Genomic DNA, 18,267 nt, shown 5'->3' with positions numbered 1-18,267 from the left:
TCACTCCGAGGGAAACGGTCCGCTATTGCTTCTGTGCGCACAGACGCGATTCCCTTGTCTCTTGCGAACACAGGGAACTCTGTGCATCCAAATCTACAGGCTAAGGACGCGTCTGCATATGTTTTGGTGAACAATCGAGTGTGCGTGTTCTGACAGCTGCCTCTATGCAGACGTCTCCACAGAGCCACTTCTGAATGCCCCGCAGCCCAGGACTGAATGGATACACTAACAAGTGCACCGGTGTGAGCAACCACATATGCAGAAGGACGTCTTTCATCTCACAGAAGCGCGAACGTCTTGGCGTTCAAGCACATGGCAGAAACAAGGTGTGAACAGATGAGCTGCTGCTATTTTCTCCGTTCGGCATGCTTCGTTGTAGCTCTCTTGCCGGTCGCCGGCTTAGCGGCTTGCTTTGCGCGACTAGCTCTGGGGAGAGAAGGAGATAGCGCCGGAAACCTCGCCTTTTGCCTTCTTCGGCGCTGGAACCTGGTTGCTGCGCCTTCTCTTTGTCCATGTGCACACACACGATTCCTCAGCGAAAACCATGCAGAAACCTTTCCACGAGCACCCAGGGATGTGCACCCAGCACCACGTGCACGCACACGCAGCTAGAGAAAAGCACCTACCTTTTCACACACTGAAGCCTAAGCAAACGCGTGGCCACACACACGCACACATCCGCAAGCGCGCCTACTCCCATCTATTGAGGGAAAGACGGACGAGCAACGTCCTGACAGGCTTGAGGGGAAAAACGTCCGTTGACGGTTGGCGTACTGCACGCCCGCCTACGGGGCTGCAGGGGAATCCACATTTGGAAGGTACCTGAAGATGTGTGCCTGTTCTTGGAGCTCCGCTAGTAGGGTAGCAAAGACACTCGTAGGCAGTACTGAATGCTGCTCCGTGCTACTTCTCCTCCGCTGGCAAATGCTTCAGTGTCGCCCGAGGAAAGACGTTTAACAATCGATCTCCAAGAGGAACGAAACACATGATGCCATAAGGCGAAAGAATAGCAGGGCATCTCTTCACAGGCTTGTCCCTGATCTATAGCTGAGGGCAAACACTTGTGTGCTTGTGGGAGAGCCTGTGTCTTTCCTGGAAGCGTTTGGGAGTTTTGCTCAGACGCGTGTTTCCTCAAGTTCAAGAATCAAGATCTAGGATACCTGCAGACAGGTGCCTGTTTGTGTGGAGACAGTCTGTTTGAAACTGTGTTCCTCAGCGCCCGCTCTTTCTCCCCGTCGCTCCACACGCCTGGGAGTCCCTTTCTTTCTCTCCACAAGCACGTGTGTTGACTTCGTCGCACATGTGCATCTGCACAAGCGTTGAGCTCAGCAGAGCGTGTCTCTTGACACTTGATGTGCGTTGGCTGTGTCTGCCTGCTCCAGTGAAGAGAGAAACGGGAAATCATCTTGGTAGAGGCAACAAAGCAAAAGCGAGGCAGGATTGACATCTGCTCAACAGAGACGGATTCCCTGCGCTGACACAGTTCACAGTTACACGAGAAGCAATCTGAGCGGTCCGTCGACCGGAGACGTGTTTCCCAAGAGGTCGTTTAGCGAGTGAACAGCAGTGTGCGCGACTTTCAGGAGTGTGCCTGGAAAGTGCCAGAATCACCAGGAGCATCTGTGCAAAAGCTGCTGCCTCTGTGACCGCATTGAGGCACGTTCGCGTGTCTGCGAGTATATAGACGGCTCTTTCGCGTTCACTCCGAGGGAAACGGTCCGCTATTGCTTCTGTGCGCACAGACGCGATTCCCTTGTCTCTTGCGAACACAGGGAACTCTGTGCATCCAAATCTACAGGCTAAGGACGCGTCTGCATATGTTTTGGTGAACAATCGAGTGTGCGTGTTCTGACAGCTGCCTCTATGCAGACGTCTCCACAGAGCCACTTCTGAATGCCCCGCAGCCCAGGACTGAATGGATACACTAACAAGTGCACCGGTGTGAGCAACCACATATGCAGAAGGACGTCTTTCATCTCACAGAAGCGCGAACGTCTTGGCGTTCAAGCACATGGCAGAAACAAGGTGTGAACACATGAGCTGCTGCTAATTTCTCCGTTCGGCATGCTTCGTTGTAGCTCTCTTGCCGGTCGCCGGCTTAGCGGCTTGCTTTGCGCGACTAGCTCTGGGGAGAGAAGGAGATAGCGCCGGAAACCTCGCCTTTTGCCTTCTTCGGCGCTGGAACCTGGTTGCTGCGCCTTCTCTTTGTCCATGTGCACACACACGATTCCTCAGCGAAAACCATGCAGAAACCTTTCCACGAGCACCCAGGGATGTGCACCCAGCACCACGTGCACGCACACGCAGCTAGAGAAAAGCACCTACCTTTTCACACACTGATGCCTAAGCAAACGCGTGGCCACACACACGCACACATCCGCAAGCGCGCCTACTCCCATCTATTGAGGGAAAGACGGACGAGCTCTTTGGTTGCTCTTCACAGGCTTGTCCCTGATCTATAGCTGAGGGCAAACACTTGTGTGCTTGTGGGAGAGCCTGTGTCTTTCCTGGAAGCGTTTGGGAGTTTTGCTCAGACGCGTGTTTCCTCAAGTTCAAGAATCAAGATCTAGGATACCTGCAGACAGGTGCCTGTTTGTGTGGAGACAGTCTGTTTGAAACTGTGTTCCTCAGCGCCCGCTCTTTCTCCCCGTCGCTCCACACGCCTGGGAGTCCCTTTCTTTCTCTCCACAAGCACGTGTGTTGACTTCGTCGCACATGTGCATCTGCACAAGCGTTGAGCTCAGCAGAGCGTGTCTCTTGACACTTGATGTGCGTTGGCTGTGTCTGCCTGCTCCAGTGAAGAGAGAAACGGGAAATCATCTTGGTAGAGGCAACAAAGCAAAAGCGAGGCAGGATTGACATCTGCTCAACAGAGACGGATTCCCTGCGCTGACACAGTTCACAGTTACACGAGAAGCAATCTGAGCGGTCCGTCGACCGGAGACGTGTTTCCCAAGAGGTCGTTTAGCGAGTGAACAGCAGTGTGCGCGACTTTCAGGAGTGTGCCTGGAAAGTGCCAGAATCACCAGGAGCATCTGTGCAAAAGCTGCTGCCTCTGTGACCGCATTGAGGCACGTTCGCGTGTCTGCGAGTATATAGACGGCTCTTTCGCGTTCACTCCGAGGGAAACGGTCCGCTATTGCTTCTGTGCGCACAGACGCGATTCCCTTGTCTCTTGCGAACACAGGGAACTCTGTGCATCCAAATCTACAGGCTAAGGACGCGTCTGCATATGTTTTGGTGAACAATCGAGTGTGCGTGTTCTGACAGCTGCCTCTATGCAGACGTCTCCACAGAGCCACTTCTGAATGCCCCGCAGCCCAGGACTGAATGGATACACTAACAAGTGCACCGGTGTGAGCAACCACATATGCAGAAGGACGTCTTTCATCTCACAGAAGCGCGAACGTCTTGGCGTTCAAGCACATGGCAGAAACAAGGTGTGAACAGATGAGCTGCTGCTATTTTCTCCGTTCGGCATGCTTCGTTGTAGCTCTCTTGCCGGTCGCCGGCTTAGCGGCTTGCTTTGCGCGACTAGCTCTGGGGAGAGAAGGAGATAGCGCCGGAAACCTCGCCTTTTGCCTTCTTCGGCGCTGGAACCTGGTTGCTGCGCCTTCTCTTTGTCCATGTGCACACACACGATTCCTCAGCGAAAACCATGCAGAAACCTTTCCACGAGCACCCAGGGATGTGCACCCAGCACCACGTGCACGCACACGCAGCTAGAGAAAAGCACCTACCTTTTCACACACTGAAGCCTAAGCAAACGCGTGGCCACACACACGCACACATCCGCAAGCGCGCCTACTCCCATCTATTGAGGGAAAGACGGACGAGCAACTTCCTGACAGGCTTGAGGGGAAAAACGTCCGTTGACGGTTGGCGTACTGCACGCCCGCCTACGGGGCTGCAGGGGAATCCACATTTGGAAGGTACCTGAAGATGTGTGCCTGTTCTTGGAGCTCCGCTAGTAGGGTAGCAAAGACACTCGTAGGCAGTACTGAATGCTGCTCCGTGCTACTTCTCCTCCGCTGGCAAATGCTTCAGTGTCGCCCGAGGAAAGACGTTTAACAATCGATCTCCAAGAGGAACGAAACACATGATGCCATAAGGCGAAAGAATAGCAGGGCATCTCTTCACAGGCTTGTCCCTGATCTATAGCTGAGGGCAAACACTTGTGTGCTTGTGGGAGAGCCTGTGTCTTTCCTGGAAGCGTTTGGGAGTTTTGCTCAGACGCGTGTTTCCTCAAGTTCAAGAATCAAGATCTAGGATACCTGCAGACAGGTGCCTGTTTGTGTGGAGACAGTCTGTTTGAAACTGTGTTCCTCAGCGCCCGCTCTTTCTCCCCGTCGCTCCACACGCCTGGGAGTCCCTTTCTTTCTCTCCACAAGCACGTGTGTTGACTTCGTCGCACATGTGCATCTGCACAAGCGTTGAGCTCAGCAGAGCGTGTCTCTTGACACTTGATGTGCGTTGGCTGTGTCTGCCTGCTCCAGTGAAGAGAGAAACGGGAAATCATCTTGGTAGAGGCAACAAAGCAAAAGCGAGGCAGGATTGACATCTGCTCAACAGAGACGGATTCCCTGCGCTGACACAGTTCACAGTTACACGAGAAGCAATCTGAGCGGTCCGTCGACCGGAGACGTGTTTCCCAAGAGGTCGTTTAGCGAGTGAACAGCAGTGTGCGCGACTTTCAGGAGTGTGCCTGGAAAGTGCCAGAATCACCAGGAGCATCTGTGCAAAAGCTGCTGCCTCTGTGACCGCATTGAGGCACGTTCGCGTGTCTGCGAGTATATAGACGGCTCTTTCGCGTTCACTCCGAGGGAAACGGTCCGCTATTGCTTCTGTGCGCACAGACGCGATTCCCTTGTCTCTTGCGAACACAGGGAACTCTGTGCATCCAAATCTACAGGCTAAGGACGCGTCTGCATATGTTTTGGTGAACAATCGAGTGTGCGTGTTCTGACAGCTGCCTCTATGCAGACGTCTCCACAGAGCCACTTCTGAATGCCCCGCAGCCCAGGACTGAATGGATACACTAACAAGTGCACCGGTGTGAGCAACCACATATGCAGAAGGACGTCTTTCATCTCACAGAAGCGCGAACGTCTTGGCGTTCAAGCACATGGCAGAAACAAGGTGTGAACAGATGAGCTGCTGCTATTTTCTCCGTTCGGCATGCTTCGTTGTAGCTCTCTTGCCGGTCGCCGGCTTAGCGGCTTGCTTTGCGCGACTAGCTCTGGGGAGAGAAGGAGATAGCGCCGGAAACCTCGCCTTTTGCCTTCTTCGGCGCTGGAACCTGGTTGCTGCGCCTTCTCTTTGTCCATGTGCACACACACGATTCCTCAGCGAAAACCATGCAGAAACCTTTCCACGAGCACCCAGGGATGTGCACCCAGCACCACGTGCACGCACACGCAGCTAGAGAAAAGCACCTACCTTTTCACACACTGATGCCTAAGCAAACGCGTGGCCACACACACGCACACATCCGCAAGCGCGCCTACTCCCATCTATTGAGAGAAAGACGGACGAGCTCTTTGGTTGCTCTTCACAGGCTTGTCCCTGATCTATAGCTGAGGGCAAACACTTGTGTGCTTGTGGGAGAGCCTGTGTCTTTCCTGGAAGCGTTTGGGAGTTTTGCTCAGACGCGTGTTTCCTCAAGTTCAAGAATCAAGATCTAGGATACCTGCAGACAGGTGCCTGTTTGTGTGGAGACAGTCTGTTTGAAACTGTGTTCCTCAGCGCCCGCTCTTTCTCCCCGTCGCTCCACACGCCTGGGAGTCCCTTTCTTTCTCTCCACAAGCACGTGTGTTGACTTCGTCGCACATGTGCATCTGCACAAGCGTTGAGCTCAGCAGAGCGTGTCTCTTGACACTTGATGTGCGTTGGCTGTGTCTGCCTGCTCCAGTGAAGAGAGAAACGGGAAATCATCTTGGTAGAGGCAACAAAGCAAAAGCGAGGCAGGATTGACATCTGCTCAACAGAGACGGATTCCCTGCGCTGACACAGTTCACAGTTACACGAGAAGCAATCTGAGCGGTCCGTCGACCGGAGACGTGTTTCCCAAGAGGTCGTTTAGCGAGTGAACAGCAGTGTGCGCGACTTTCAGGAGTGTGCCTGGAAAGTGCCAGAATCACCAGGAGCATCTGTGCAAAAGCTGCTGCCTCTGTGACCGCATTGAGGCACGTTCGCGTGTCTGCGAGTATATAGACGGCTCTTTCGCGTTCACTCCGAGGGAAACGGTCCGCTATTGCTTCTGTGCGCACAGACGCGATTCCCTTGTCTCTTGCGAACACAGGGAACTCTGTGCATCCAAATCTACAGGCTAAGGACGCGTCTGCGTATGTTTTGGTGAACAATCGAGTGTGCGTGTTCTGACAGCTGCCTCTATGCAGACGTCTCCACAGAGCCACTTCTGAATGCCCCGCAGCCCAGGACTGAATGGATACACTAACAAGTGCACCGGTGTGAGCAACCACATATGCAGAAGGACGTCTTTCATCTCACAGAAGCGCGAACGTCTTGGCGTTCAAGCACATGGCAGAAACAAGGTGTGAACAGATGAGCTGCTGCTATTTTCTCCGTTCGGCATGCTTCGTTGTAGCTCTCTTGCCGGTCGCCGGCTTAGCGGCTTGCTTTGCGCGACTAGCTCTGGGGAGAGAAGGAGATAGCGCCGGAAACCTCGCCTTTTGCCTTCTTCGGCGCTGGAACCTGGTTGCTGCGCCTTCTCTTTGTCCATGTGCACACACACGATTCCTCAGCGAAAACCATGCAGAAACCTTTCCACGAGCACCCAGGGATGTGCACCCAGCACCACGTGCACGCACACGCAGCTAGAGAAAAGCACCTACCTTTTCACACACTGATGCCTAAGCAAACGCGTGGCCACACACACGCACACATCCGCAAGCGCGCCTACTCCCATCTATTGAGGGAAAGACGGACGAGCTCTTTGGTTGCTCTTCACAGGCTTGTCCCTGATCTATAGCTGAGGGCAAACACTTGTGTGCTTGTGGGAGAGCCTGTGTCTTTCCTGGAAGCGTTTGGGAGTTTTGCTCAGACGCGTGTTTCCTCAAGTTCAAGAATCAAGATCTAGGATACCTGCAGACAGGTGCCTGTTTGTGTGGAGACAGTCTGTTTGAAACTGTGTTCCTCAGCGCCCGCTCTTTCTCCCCGTCGCTCCACACGCCTGGGAGTCCCTTTCTTTCTCTCCACAAGCACGTGTGTTGACTTCGTCGCACATGTGCATCTGCACAAGCGTTGAGCTCAGCAGAGCGTGTCTCTTGACACTTGATGTGCGTTGGCTGTGTCTGCCTGCTCCAGTGAAGAGAGAAACGGGAAATCATCTTGGTAGAGGCAACAAAGCAAAAGCGAGGCAGGATTGACATCTGCTCAACAGAGACGGATTCCCTGCGCTGACACAGTTCACAGTTACACGAGAAGCAATCTGAGCGGTCCGTCGACCGGAGACGTGTTTCCCAAGAGGTCGTTTAGCGAGTGAACAGCAGTGTGCGCGACTTTCAGGAGTGTGCCTGGAAAGTGCCAGAATCACCAGGAGCATCTGTGCAAAAGCTGCTGCCTCTGTGACCGCATTGAGGCACGTTCGCGTGTCTGCGAGTATATAGACGGCTCTTTCGCGTTCACTCCGAGGGAAACGGTCCGCTATTGCTTCTGTGCGCACAGACGCGATTCCCTTGTCTCTTGCGAACACAGGGAACTCTGTGCATCCAAATCTACAGGCTAAGGACGCGTCTGCATATGTTTTGGTGAACAATCGAGTGTGCGTGTTCTGACAGCTGCCTCTATGCAGACGTCTCCACAGAGCCACTTCTGAATGCCCCGCAGCCCAGGACTGAATGGATACACTAACAAGTGCACCGGTGTGAGCAACCACATATGCAGAAGGACGTCTTTCATCTCACAGAAGCGCGAACGTCTTGGCGTTCAAGCACATGGCAGAAACAAGGTGTGAACAGATGAGCTGCTGCTATTTTCTCCGTTCGGCATGCTTCGTTGTAGCTCTCTTGCCGGTCGCCGGCTTAGCGGCTTGCTTTGCGCGACTAGCTCTGGGGAGAGAAGGAGATAGCGCCGGAAACCTCGCCTTTTGCCTTCTTCGGCGCTGGAACCTGGTTGCTGCGCCTTCTCTTTGTCCATGTGCACACACACGATTCCTCAGCGAAAACCATGCAGAAACCTTTCCACGAGCACCCAGGGATGTGCACCCAGCACCACGTGCACGCACACGCAGCTAGAGAAAAGCACCTACCTTTTCACACACTGATGCCTAAGCAAACGCGTGGCCACACACACGCACACATCCGCAAGCGCGCCTACTCCCATCTATTGAGAGAAAGACGGACGAGCTCTTTGGTTGCTCTTCACAGGCTTGTCCCTGATCTATAGCTGAGGGCAAACACTTGTGTGCTTGTGGGAGAGCCTGTGTCTTTCCTGGAAGCGTTTGGGAGTTTTGCTCAGACGCGTGTTTCCTCAAGTTCAAGAATCAAGATCTAGGATACCTGCAGACAGGTGCCTGTTTGTGTGGAGACAGTCTGTTTGAAACTGTGTTCCTCAGCGCCCGCTCTTTCTCCCCGTCGCTCCACACGCCTGGGAGTCCCTTTCTTTCTCTCCACAAGCACGTGTGTTGACTTCGTCGCACATGTGCATCTGCACAAGCGTTGAGCTCAGCAGAGCGTGTCTCTTGACACTTGATGTGCGTTGGCTGTGTCTGCCTGCTCCAGTGAAGAGAGAAACGGGAAATCATCTTGGTAGAGGCAACAAAGCAAAAGCGAGGCAGGATTGACATCTGCTCAACAGAGACGGATTCCCTGCGCTGACACAGTTCACAGTTACACGAGAAGCAATCTGAGCGGTCCGTCGACCGGAGACGTGTTTCCCAAGAGGTCGTTTAGCGAGTGAACAGCAGTGTGCGCGACTTTCAGGAGTGTGCCTGGAAAGTGCCAGAATCACCAGGAGCATCTGTGCAAAAGCTGCTGCCTCTGTGACCGCATTGAGGCACGTTCGCGTGTCTGCGAGTATATAGACGGCTCTTTCGCGTTCACTCCGAGGGAAACGGTCCGCTATTGCTTCTGTGCGCACAGACGCGATTCCCTTGTCTCTTGCGAACACAGGGAACTCTGTGCATCCAAATCTACAGGCTAAGGACGCGTCTGCGTATGTTTTGGTGAACAATCGAGTGTGCGTGTTCTGACAGCTGCCTCTATGCAGACGTCTCCACAGAGCCACTTCTGAATGCCCCGCAGCCCAGGACTGAATGGATACACTAACAAGTGCACCGGTGTGAGCAACCACATATGCAGAAGGACGTCTTTCATCTCACAGAAGCGCGAACGTCTTGGCGTTCAAGCACATGGCAGAAACAAGGTGTGAACAGATGAGCTGCTGCTATTTTCTCCGTTCGGCATGCTTCGTTGTAGCTCTCTTGCCGGTCGCCGGCTTAGCGGCTTGCTTTGCGCGACTAGCTCTGGGGAGAGAAGGAGATAGCGCCGGAAACCTCGCCTTTTGCCTTCTTCGGCGCTGGAACCTGGTTGCTGCGCCTTCTCTTTGTCCATGTGCACACACACGATTCCTCAGCGAAAACCATGCAGAAACCTTTCCACGAGCACCCAGGGATGTGCACCCAGCACCACGTGCACGCACACGCAGCTAGAGAAAAGCACCTACCTTTTCACACACTGATGCCTAAGCAAACGCGTGGCCACACACACGCACACATCCGCAAGCGCGCCTACTCCCATCTATTGAGGGAAAGACGGACGAGCTCTTTGGTTGCTCTTCACAGGCTTGTCCCTGATCTATAGCTGAGGGCAAACACTTGTGTGCTTGTGGGAGAGCCTGTGTCTTTCCTGGAAGCGTTTGGGAGTTTTGCTCAGACGCGTGTTTCCTCAAGTTCAAGAATCAAGATCTAGGATACCTGCAGACAGGTGCCTGTTTGTGTGGAGACAGTCTGTTTGAAACTGTGTTCCTCAGCGCCCGCTCTTTCTCCCCGTCGCTCCACACGCCTGGGAGTCCCTTTCTTTCTCTCCACAAGCACGTGTGTTGACTTCGTCGCACATGTGCATCTGCACAAGCGTTGAGCTCAGCAGAGCGTGTCTCTTGACACTTGATGTGCGTTGGCTGTGTCTGCCTGCTCCAGTGAAGAGAGAAACGGGAAATCATCTTGGTAGAGGCAACAAAGCAAAAGCGAGGCAGGATTGACATCTGCTCAACAGAGACGGATTCCCTGCGCTGACACAGTTCACAGTTACACGAGAAGCAATCTGAGCGGTCCGTCGACCGGAGACGTGTTTCCCAAGAGGTCGTTTAGCGAGTGAACAGCAGTGTGCGCGACTTTCAGGAGTGTGCCTGGAAAGTGCCAGAATCACCAGGAGCATCTGTGCAAAAGCTGCTGCCTCTGTGACCGCATTGAGGCACGTTCGCGTGTCTGCGAGTATATAGACGGCTCTTTCGCGTTCACTCCGATGGAAACGGTCCGCTATTGCTTCTGTGCGCACAGACGCGATTCCCTTGTCTCTTGCGAACACAGGGAACTCTGTGCATCCAAATCTACAGGCTAAGGACGCGTCTGCATATGTTTTGGTGAACAATCGAGTGTGCGTGTTCTGACAGCTGCCTCTATGCAGACGTCTCCACAGAGCCACTTCTGAATGCCCCGCAGCCCAGGACTGAATGGATACACTAACAAGTGCACCGGTGTGAGCAACCACATATGCAGAAGGACGTCTTTCATCTCACAGAAGCGCGAACGTCTTGGCGTTCAAGCACATGGCAGAAACAAGGTGTGAACAGATGAGCTGCTGCTATTTTCTCCGTTCGGCATGCTTCGTTGTAGCTCTCTTGCCGGTCGCCGGCTTAGCGGCTTGCTTTGCGCGACTAGCTCTGGGGAGAGAAGGAGATAGCGCCGGAAACCTCGCCTTTTGCCTTCTTCGGCGCTGGAACCTGGTTGCTGCGCCTTCTCTTTGTCCATGTGCACACACACGATTCCTCAGCGAAAACCATGCAGAAACCTTTCCACGAGCACCCAGGGATGTGCACCCAGCACCACGTGCACGCACACGCAGCTAGAGAAAAGCACCTACCTTTTCACACACTGATGCCTAAGCAAACGCGTGGCCACACACACGCACACATCCGCAAGCGCGCCTACTCCCATCTATTGAGGGAAAGACGGACGAGCTCTTTGGTTGCTCTTCACAGGCTTGTCCCTGATCTATAGCTGAGGGCAAACACTTGTGTGCTTGTGGGAGAGCCTGTGTCTTTCCTGGAAGCGTTTGGGAGTTTTGCTCAGACGCGTGTTTCCTCAAGTTCAAGAATCAAGATCTAGGATACCTGCAGACAGGTGCCTGTTTGTGTGGAGACAGTCTGTTTGAAACTGTGTTCCTCAGCGCCCGCTCTTTCTCCCCGTCGCTCCACACGCCTGGGAGTCCCTTTCTTTCTCTCCACAAGCACGTGTGTTGACTTCGTCGCACATGTGCATCTGCACAAGCGTTGAGCTCAGCAGAGCGTGTCTCTTGACACTTGATGTGCGTTGGCTGTGTCTGCCTGCTCCAGTGAAGAGAGAAACGGGAAATCATCTTGGTAGAGGCAACAAAGCAAAAGCGAGGCAGGATTGACATCTGCTCAACAGAGACGGATTCCCTGCGCTGACACAGTTCACAGTTACACGAGAAGCAATCTGAGCGGTCCGTCGACCGGAGACGTGTTTCCCAAGAGGTCGTTTAGCGAGTGAACAGCAGTGTGCGCGACTTTCAGGAGTGTGCCTGGAAAGTGCCAGAATCACCAGGAGCATCTGTGCAAAAGCTGCTGCCTCTGTGACCGCATTGAGGCACGTTCGCGTGTCTGCGAGTAAATAGACGGCTCTTTCGCGTTCACTCCGAGGGAAACGGTCCGCTATTGCTTCTGTGCGCACAGACGCGATTCCCTTGTCTCTTGCGAACACAGGGAACTCTGTGCATCCAAATCTACAGGCTAAGGACGCGTCTGCATATGTTTTGGTGAACAATCGAGTGTGCGTGTTCTGACAGCTGCCTCTATGCAGACGTCTCCACAGAGCCACTTCTGAATGCCCCGCAGCCCAGGACTGAATGGATACACTAACAAGTGCACCGGTGTGAGCAACCACATATGCAGAAGGACGTCTTTCATCTCACAGAAGCGCGAACGTCTTGGCGTTCAAGCACATGGCAGAAACAAGGTGTGAACAGATGAGCTGCTGCTATTTTCTCCGTTCGGCATGCTTCGTTGTAGCTCTCTTGCCGGTCGCCGGCTTAGCGGCTTGCTTTGCGCGACTAGCTCTGGGGAGAGAAGGAGATAGCGCCGGAAACCTCGCCTTTTGCCTTCTTCGGCGCTGGAACCTGGTTGCTGCGCCTTCTCTTTGTCCATGTGCACACACACGATTCCTCAGCGAAAACCATGCAGAAACCTTTCCACGAGCACCCAGGGATGTGCACCCAGCACCACGTGCACGCACACGCAGCTAGAGAAAAGCACCTACCTTTTCACACACTGATGCCTAAGCAAACGCGTGGCCACACACACGCACACATCCGCAAGCGCGCCTACTCCCATCTATTGAGGGAAAGACGGACGAGCTCTTTGGTTGCTCTTCACAGGCTTGTCCCTGATCTATAGCTGAGGGCAAACACTTGTGTGCTTGTGGGAGAGCCTGTGTCTTTCCTGGAAGCGTTTGGGAGTTTTGCTCAGACGCGTGTTTCCTCAAGTTCAAGAATCAAGATCTAGGATACCTGCAGACAGGTGCCTGTTTGTGTGGAGACAGTCTGTTTGAAACTGTGTTCCTCAGCGCCCGCTCTTTCTCCCCGTCGCTCCACACGCCTGGGAGTCCCTTTCTTTCTCTCCACAAGCACGTGTGTTGACTTCGTCGCACATGTGCATCTGCACAAGCGTTGAGCTCAGCAGAGCGTGTCTCTTGACACTTGATGTGCGTTGGCTGTGTCTGCCTGCTCCAGTGAAGAGAGAAACGGGAAATCATCTTGGTAGAGGCAACAAAGCAAAAGCGAGGCAGGATTGACATCTGCTCAACAGAGACGGATTCCCTGCGCTGACACAGTTCACAGTTACACGAGAAGCAATCTGAGCGGTCCGTCGACCGGAGACGTGTTTCCCAAGAGGTCGTTTAGCGAGTGAACAGCAGTGTGCGCGACTTTCAGGAGTGTGCCTGGAAAGTGCCAGAATCACCAGGAGCATCTGTGCAAAAGCTGCTGCCTCTGTGACCGCATTGAGGCACGTTCGCGTGTCTGCGAGTATATAGACGGCTCTTTCGCGTTCACTCCGAGGGAAACGGTCCGCTATTGCTTCTGTGCGCACAGACGCGATTCCCTTGTCTCTTGCGAACACAGGGAACTCTGTGCATCCAAATCTACAGGCTAAGGACGCGTCTGCGTATGTTTTGGTGAACAATCGAGTGTGCGTGTTCTGACAGCTGCCTCTATGCAGACGTCTCCACAGAGCCACTTCTGAATGCCCCGCAGCCCAGGACTGAATGGATACACTAACAAGTGCACCGGTGTGAGCAACCACATATGCAGAAGGACGTCTTTCATCTCACAGAAGCGCGAACGTCTTGGCGTTCAAGCACATGGCAGAAACAAGGTGTGAACAGATGAGCTGCTGCTATTTTCTCCGTTCGGCATGCTTCGTTGTAGCTCTCTTGCCGGTCGCCGGCTTAGCGGCTTGCTTTGCGCGACTAGCTCTGGGGAGAGAAGGAGATAGCGCCGGAAACCTCGCCTTTTGCCTTCTTCGGCGCTGGAACCTGGTTGCTGCGCCTTCTCTTTGTCCATGTGCACACACACGATTCCTCAGCGAAAACCATGCAGAAACCTTTCCACGAGCACCCAGGGATGTGCACCCAGCACCACGTGCACGCACACGCAGCTAGAGAAAAGCACCTACCTTTTCACACACTGATGCCTAAGCAAACGCGTGGCCACACACACGCACACATCCGCAAGCGCGCCTACTCCCATCTATTGAGGGAAAGACGGACGAGCTCTTTGGTTGCTCTTCACAGGCTTGTCCCTGATCTATAGCTGAGGGCAAACACTTGTGTGCTTGTGGGAGAGCCTGTGTCTTTCCTGGAAGCGTTTGGGAGTTTTGCTCAGACGCGTGTTTCCTCAAGTTCAAGAATCAAGATCTAGGATACCTGCAGACAGGTGCCTGTTTGTGTGGAGACAGTCTGTTTGAAACTGTGTTCCTCAGCGCCCGCTCTTTCTCCCCGTCGCTCCACACGCCTGGGAGTCCCTTTCTTTCTCTCCACAAGCACGTGTGTTGACTTCGTCGCACATGTGCATCTGCACAAGCGTTGAGCTCAGCAGAGCGTGTCTCTTGACACTTGATGTGCGTTGGCTGTGTCTGCCTGCTCCAGTGAAGAGAGAAACGGGAAATCATCTTGGTAGAGGCAACAAAGCAAAAGCGAGGCAGGATTGACATCTGCTCAACAGAGACGGATTCCCTGCGCTGACACAGTTCACAGTTACACGAGAAGCAATCTGAGCGGTCCGTCGACCGGAGACGTGTTTCCCAAGAGGTCGTTTAGCGAGTGAACAGCAGTGTGCGCGACTTTCAGGAGTGTGCCTGGAAAGTGCCAGAATCACCAGGAGCATCTGTGCAAAAGCTGCTGCCTCTGTGACCGCATTGAGGCACGTTCGCGTGTCTGCGAGTATATAGACGGCTCTTTCGCGTTCACTCCGAGGGAAACGGTCCGCTATTGCTTCTGTGCGCACAGACGCGATTCCCTTGTCTCTTGCGAACACAGGGAACTCTGTGCATCCAAATCTACAGGCTAAGGACGCGTCTGCGTATGTTTTGGTGAACAATCGAGTGTGCGTGTTCTGACAGCTGCCTCTATGCAGACGTCTCCACAGAGCCACTTCTGAATGCCCCGCAGCCCAGGACTGAATGGATACACTAACAAGTGCACCGGTGTGAGCAACCACATATGCAGAAGGACGTCTTTCATCTCACAGAAGCGCGAACGTCTTGGCGTTCAAGCACATGGCAGAAACAAGGTGTGAACAGATGAGCTGCTGCTATTTTCTCCGTTCGGCATGCTTCGTTGTAGCTCTCTTGCCGGTCGCCGGCTTAGCGGCTTGCTTTGCGCGACTAGCTCTGGGGAGAGAAGGAGATAGCGCCGGAAACCTCGCCTTTTGCCTTCTTCGGCGCTGGAACCTGGTTGCTGCGCCTTCTCTTTGTCCATGTGCACACACACGATTCCTCAGCGAAAACCATGCAGAAACCTTTCCACGAGCACCCAGGGATGTGCACCCAGCACCACGTGCACGCACACGCAGCTAGAGAAAAGCACCTACCTTTTCACACACTGATGCCTAAGCAAACGCGTGGCCACACACACGCACACATCCGCAAGCGCGCCTACTCCCATCTATTGAGGGAAAGACGGACGAGCTCTTTGGTTGCTCTTCACAGGCTTGTCCCTGATCTATAGCTGAGGGCAAACACTTGTGTGCTTGTGGGAGAGCCTGTGTCTTTCCTGGAAGCGTTTGGGAGTTTTGCTCAGACGCGTGTTTCCTCAAGTTCAAGAATCAAGATCTAGGATACCTGCAGACAGGTGCCTGTTTGTGTGGAGACAGTCTGTTTGAAACTGTGTTCCTCAGCGCCCGCTCTTTCTCCCCGTCGCTCCACACGCCTGGGAGTCCCTTTCTTTCTCTCCACAAGCACGTGTGTTGACTTCGTCGCACATGTGCATCTGCACAAGCGTTGAGCTCAGCAGAGCGTGTCTCTTGACACTTGATGTGCGTTGGCTGTGTCTGCCTGCTCCAGTGAAGAGAGAAACGGGAAATCATCTTGGTAGAGGCAACAAAGCAAAAGCGAGGCAGGATTGACATCTGCTCAACAGAGACGGATTCCCTGCGCTGACACAGTTCACAGTTACACGAGAAGCAATCTGAGCGGTCCGTCGACCGGAGACGTGTTTCCCAAGAGGTCGTTTAGCGAGTGAACAGCAGTGTGCGCGACTTTCAGGAGTGTGCCTGGAAAGTGCCAGAATCACCAGGAGCATCTGTGCAAAAGCTGCTGCCTCTGTGACCGCATTGAGGCACGTTCGCGTGTCTGCGAGTATATAGACGGCTCTTTCGCGTTCACTCCGAGGGAAACGGTCCGCTATTGCTTCTGTGCGCACAGACGCGATTCCCTTGTCTCTTGCGAACACAGGGAACTCTGTGCATCCAAATCTACAGGCTAAGGACGCGTCTGCATATGTTTTGGTGAACAATCGAGTGTGCGTGTTCTGACAGCTGCCTCTATGCAGACGTCTCCACAGAGCCACTTCTGAATGCCCCGCAGCCCAGGACTGAATGGATACACTAACAAGTGCACCGGTGTGAGCAACCACATATGCAGAAGGACGTCTTTCATCTCACAGAAGCGCGAACGTCTTGGCGTTCAAGCACATGGCAGAAACAAGGTGTGAACAGATGAGCTGCTGCTATTTTCTCCGTTCGGCATGCTTCGTTGTAGCTCTCTTGCCGGTCGCCGGCTTAGCGGCTTGCTTTGCGCGACTAGCTCTGGGGAGAGAAGGAGATAGCGCCGGAAACCTCGCCTTTTGCCTTCTTCGGCGCTGGAACCTGGTTGCTGCGCCTTCTCTTTGTCCATGTGCACACACACGATTCCTCAGCGAAAACCATGCAGAAACCTTTCCACGAGCACCCAGGGATGTGCACCCAGCACCACGTGCACGCACACGCAGCTAGAGAAAAGCACCTACCTTTTCACACACTGATGCCTAAGCAAACGCGTGGCCACACACACGCACACATCCGCAAGCGCGCCTACTCCCATCTATTGAGAGAAAGACGGACGAGCTCTTTGGTTGCTCTTCACAGGCTTGTCCCTGATCTATAGCTGAGGGCAAACACTTGTGTGCTTGTGGGAGAGCCTGTGTCTTTCCTGGAAGCGTTTGGGAGTTTTGCTCAGACGCGTGTTTCCTCAAGTTCAAGAATCAAGATCTAGGATACCTGCAGACAGGTGCCTGTTTGTGTGGAGACAGTCTGTTTGAAACTGTGTTCCTCAGCGCCCGCTCTTTCTCCCCGTCGCTCCACACGCCTGGGAGTCCCTTTCTTTCTCTCCACAAGCACGTGTGTTGACTTCGTCGCACATGTGCATCTGCACAAGCGTTGAGCTCAGCAGAGCGTGTCTCTTGACACTTGATGTGCGTTGGCTGTGTCTGCCTGCTCCAGTGAAGAGAGAAACGGGAAATCATCTTGGTAGAGGCAACAAAGCAAAAGCGAGGCAGGATTGACATCTGCTCAACAGAGACGGATTCCCTGCGCTGACACAGTTCACAGTTACACGAGAAGCAATCTGAGCGGTCCGTCGACCGGAGACGTGTTTCCCAAGAGGTCGTTTAGCGAGTGAACAGCAGTGTGCGCGACTTTCAGGAGTGTGCCTGGAAAGTGCCAGAATCACCAGGAGCATCTGTGCAAAAGCTGCTGCCTCTGTGACCGCATTGAGGCACGTTCGCGTGTCTGCGAGTATATAGACGGCTCTTTCGCGTTCACTCCGAGGGAAACGGTCCGCTATTGCTTCTGTGCGCACAGACGCGATTCCCTTGTCTCTTGCGAACACAGGGAACTCTGTGCATCCAAATCTACAGGCTAAGGACGCGTCTGCGTATGTTTTGGTGAACAATCGAGTGTGCGTGTTCTGACAGCTGCCTCTATGCAGACGTCTCCACAGAGCCACTTCTGAATGCCCCGCAGCCCAGGACTGAATGGATACACTAACAAGTGCACCGGTGTGAGCAACCACATATGCAGAAGGACGTCTTTCATCTCACAGAAGCGCGAACGTCTTGGCGTTCAAGCACATGGCAGAAACAAGGTGTGAACAGATGAGCTGCTGCTATTTTCTCCGTTCGGCATGCTTCGTTGTAGCTCTCTTGCCGGTCGCCGGCTTAGCGGCTTGCTTTGCGCGACTAGCTCTGGGGAGAGAAGGAGATAGCGCCGGAAACCTCGCCTTTTGCCTTCTTCGGCGCTGGAACCTGGTTGCTGCGCCTTCTCTTTGTCCATGTGCACACACACGATTCCTCAGCGAAAACCATGCAGAAACCTTTCCACGAGCACCCAGGGATGTGCACCCAGCACCACGTGCACGCACACGCAGCTAGAGAAAAGCACCTACCTTTTCACACACTGATGCCTAAGCAAACGCGTGGCCACACACACGCACACATCCGCAAGCGCGCCTACTCCCATCTATTGAGGGAAAGACGGA

The sequence above is a fragment of the Patagioenas fasciata genome, unplaced genomic scaffold (genome assembly GCF_037038585.1).
Source record: "Patagioenas fasciata isolate bPatFas1 unplaced genomic scaffold, bPatFas1.hap1 Unplaced_2, whole genome shotgun sequence".
In the NCBI taxonomy this organism is placed as follows: domain Eukaryota; kingdom Metazoa; phylum Chordata; class Aves; order Columbiformes; family Columbidae; genus Patagioenas; species Patagioenas fasciata.
The sequence above is the reverse complement of the archived record's forward strand: the minus strand, read 5'-3'. Positions refer to the sequence as shown.